This window comes from Curcuma longa, unplaced genomic scaffold (assembly GCF_044706935.1).
Source record: "Curcuma longa cultivar G26 ecotype Majalengka, Jawa Barat unplaced genomic scaffold, ITB_CL_G26_1.1 contig_18854, whole genome shotgun sequence".
NCBI classification, from domain to species: Eukaryota; Viridiplantae; Streptophyta; class Magnoliopsida; order Zingiberales; family Zingiberaceae; genus Curcuma; species Curcuma longa.
Window position 1 is genome coordinate 1,439 of NW_027430938.1, and position 4,626 is coordinate 6,064.

Consider the following 4,626-nt stretch of genomic DNA (forward strand, 5'->3'; position numbering starts at 1 on the left):
AGAGAATGAATTATTTTTATCTCCAATCGTCAAACTGAGTTTTTATGAGATTCTCGACATCAGTCGACTGCTCCCTGAGCCAGTCGACTGATGGGCTTCAACGACTAATTAATTAGCGTTTAATTCTCCAGCTGTCAGTCCAACGGTCATCCATCAGTCGACTGCCCCATCACCAGTCGACTAGTGGCAGTCGACTGGTCCAAGCAAAGCCACTCGACCAATCTTGCTGTGTGCTTCTGGATCAAGTCACCAGTCGACTGATGGCAGTGTCAGTCGACTGGTCAAGCTGAAAATCCCCTTTCAGCTTCCTTCTTCATCCCTTAGCCTTGACGCAAGCCTTCAAACGTCTTTCACAAGGCTCGTGTCATTCCTTGCACTTGCTTGAGACATTTCCCTCAGCTTCGTCGTGCTAAGTCTCCCTTTGCCAAGAGGTCGCGCCTCCGGGACTTCACCTTTGCCAAGAGATCTCGCCTCTGGGACTTCACCATTTGCCAAGTCTTCCAACCTGGACTTTCCTGTGAACTCAATTCACACAAGTTAGATCACCAACATTGCCTAACTTAATTGTTGGGATGTATACCAGAATCCTAGCTATGTAAATAAACATTCTGAAATAAGAATCACATTTGGTCAATATTTGCAATGCAAGTGTCCATTTAATCTATATTGTAGATAAACATGGTGTGCGGAGTCACACACAGAAGACCATGTTATCAGTTCCTTATAGATTATAAACAGTGTTCACAACCAAGATGGATTGGACAAACCATTGGAGTGGTTGTAGTGTAATTTGGTCTTAGTCTGTCTTGACTATAGAATTACACTAGTACACTAAGTGTGTATTGAACAGGACCATCTGAGGATTGTTCGATTTATACTGACTATATAATCGAACTAAACCTCTGTTACTATAGATGTACATGCTCTTAATCCCGATATAATAACAAACACATGTGCTTAGTATGTACTTCTTTAATTCATCAAAGGGTGAGATTTAGATCGATAGATCAATAGGCCCGATGAGTTGGGAAGTAGTATTATGTACATGGTGTGTTGTTGATTATAGAAGGAAACTGTGTCCTATAATCTAGGCTGATGATGTCCCCTTGAGGAGCTCATAAGGATTATCATGTAAACCCTGCAGGTGGACCTTGTCCGCATGATAATAAGGTTGAGTGGTACTACTCTTGGATTAGAAGTTGATTAAATTCGAGTTGTCAGTAACTCATTTAATTGACGGACATACGATATCTTAAACACAGGGAGACTAATGTACTGATAGTAAGAAGGAGCCCATATTATAATATGGGATTGGTGCGGTAGTGCAATAATAACTCTCTAGTGGAATGAGTTATTATTGATAGACTTAAGCTGTGTGTTCGGTGAAGAGCATGGGAAGCTTAAGCCTATCGGGAGACCAAAACCAATTCCTCCTCTAGGTCCCTGTTGTAGCCTCTGGAATCCTCAAGTCCACCTTGGAAGAATTCGTGAAGAAACCAGGCATTCGAACCCATACAAAGCTGTGTAATCGATCAGGTGATCGATTACACACCTTGGTAATCGATCACCTGATCGATTACCAAGTTCCGGATTACCACAACTGGTAATCGATCAAGTGATCGATTACCATGCTGGTAATCGATCACCTGATCGATTACCAGGCGGGTAATCGACTGGTAATCGATCACTTGATCGATTACCAGCGTTAATGAGGAAAAGTTACGATGTTTAATCGATTTCCTGATCGATTAAAGCATCTGGGTTCGAATAGGAAACTTCCGAAATCATACCAAATTCTCCGATCGGATTAAATCCAATCATACCATGTTTATGATCTAAATCATACCATATTTATGATACAAATCATACCATGTTTGAGGGATGGCTAGGCTATAAAAGAAGGGGTTGCAAAGGCTTTGGGAGATCATCGAAAACAAAGCTTTGGTGGCCGAGACTCTCTCGGCAGCCAACCTCTTCTTCCTCTTCCTCTTCTCTTCTCACAAAGAGAAGGAAGGAAAGTTTGCTAGCCATCGGAGAGGAGAATTCTGGTGGAGAAATTCTCGAAGGATCGTTGCCCACACAACGTTCGAGAAGAGGAGAGGAATACAGCAGAAGATCAAGAGGTCTTCGGGTACAAACTTCATCCTTCACAACCGTCCGAAGAAAGGTATAATTTAATGTTTCCGCATTAGTTAAATTATCCTTTTATATTGGATCCTGTAAACCAAACACAAGAGCCCAATGATCTAAATGAGTCGATCAAACTTCGTTTGATCGACTATGAGGGCAACTTGAGATCGTTTCCGGAAAAATTTTTGTTCTGCAAGAATCTACCGGAACGGTTTTTCAAGACTTTCCCATCACTAATTGGATCTTTTTCAACTAATAAATCTATTAAATTTGTATTTATATTTTTTCATTGTGCTGGGTCATTTATATTTTGGATTATTAAAATATTTATTTTTGATGATTTATTTTCTTTTGAATTAGTATTATATTCTTCGTTTAAATTTATAGATTTCTTATTGATTTCTTCTTCTTTTTTGTCCTATAGTATTATCTTTTAATTCAATTGATTTTTCATTTAAATTTTTAATTATATTATTTTCTATGTTTTGATTTTTAATATTAATAACAAATTTATCAAGTGCACCTTTTTGAGATTGATTAAATTCTTCTATTTTTTTTTTTAAATGCGTTTTGTATATTCAGAATCATATTTTTTAGCAGACATATTTATATTCAAATAATAATAATAATAATATAAGTCCCTACTATTTTATGGAAATAAAAATAATTTAAAATTAAATAATAATAAAACCTAATTTATGTCTTATAATTTTAATCTGATGATATTTCAAAGTTTGACAAATGACCTGTGAAATGTGAAATTAGAATTATTATATTGATAAAATTTCATCATAATTAAAATATGAGAGTAATTTAGTAAATAAAGATGAAATATTCAGAATAAAAAAATCTAAAATTTTGAGAATAAAGATGAAATATTCAGAATAAAGATGAAATATGAAGATAAATCATAAATTTCTAATGTGAACTGATAAGATTACAAATTTACAACATGAATCATTGATAAAAAAATAAGAAATTAACAGAAGCATAAAAAAAAATTTGATAGGGAAATGAGGAAGACGATACCTTTAGATTTTAAGATCACCGAAAAATCTATAACAAAAAGATCGTTTCTCTCCTTGCACTTGCACCCTTGTGATGATCTCGAGAAATGTCTTGAGGAAAGAAAACAAGCTATCAAATAAGTAAAATGTTTGAAGTTGGGCAAAATAGATTATTAGATTAATAAGGAAGGAAGGAGAGGAATATAAAGAAACTAATAAATTATTAGTTTTGAGAATTGAGAAATATTAAATATATTGGAATCATGCCAAAATCTTTATGAAATCCAATGAATGCCAAATCTCTATAAAATCTAATGATCATGTCAAATTTCTTCAAAATCCAATAAAGATATTTTAAAAATTTATTATTCTTTCAAAATATATATATATATAATATATATATAATAATTGATATATTAAAAAAAAATAAAAAAAAGCCCTTATAAAATTGGGGCCCTAGGCATAGGCCTTATCCGTCCCTCCCTCCATCTTTTCGAACAGGATTTCGCCCTCCGTCGTCAACTCGATCGCGACGATTCTCTGCTCCTCCATGGCTTCTTCTTCCCCGGCCATTGCTGCTGCCGCCGCCAAGATCTTCGGTGGCTCGTGTGCCGAGATCCGGTGTTCGTCCTCGATTTCCCTTCTTTTGCGAGGTGGCCCCGAGTTCCCTTTCCGCTCATAAGCCCCTTTACCTAACCCCAAGCCGAGGTTTGTACTCTGCGAAGCCTCAAGGCCCCTCTTTGGAGACCAGGGCGCACGAGGCGAGCAGGTACGACGCCGTCCCGCTCGGCGGCGAGGAGGAGAGCCAACCGGCGGCGGCGCAGAAGCTCAAAATCGGAGTTTACTTCGCGACGTGGTGGGCGCTGAACGTGGTGTTCAACATCTACAACAAGAAGGTCCTCAACGCCTTCCCCTACCCTTGGCTGACCTCCACGCTCTCCCTCGCTGCCGGCTCCCTCATAATGCTCGCCTTCTGGGCTGCTAGGGTTACAGAGCCGCCCAAGACCGACTTGGGCTTCTGGAAATCCCTAACTCCAGTAAGCAAAAATTGGGTTTTTCGTATTCACCGATTCTTCTTTCTTGGTTCCTGAATTCTGAATATGGAGTTCCCAATCCAATTGCAGGTGGCGGTGGCGCACACCATCGGGCATGTAGCAGCCACAGTGAGCATGTCGAAGGTAGCCGTGTCGTTCACGCACATAATCAAGAGCGGGGAGCCAGCTTTCACAGTTCTGGTATCAAGGTTTCTCCTTGGAGAAGCTTTCCCTGTGTCGGTTTATCTCTCGCTTCTGCCGATCATTGGTGGCTGCGCCTTGTCTGCCCTAACGGAGCTGAATTTTAATATCACTGGTATGATTCAAAAAAAAAGTGTTCTTTCAATCTCATAGCTTTGATTCTACAAATCCACAAGCCCTGAGAGATAATTCATGCTCGTTCGCATTCATTGCAGGTTTCATGGGCGCAATGATATCGAATCTTGCGTTTGTAT

General features: G+C 38.8%; 1 pseudogene; it reads left to right on the plus strand.

The window, feature by feature from the left end:
* Positions 1-3,638: 3,638 nt before the first annotated feature.
* LOC141816969 (glucose-6-phosphate/phosphate translocator 1, chloroplastic-like) lies at positions 3,639-4,622 on the plus strand (annotated as a pseudogene).
* The last annotated feature ends 4 nt before the right edge of the window (positions 4,623-4,626 follow it).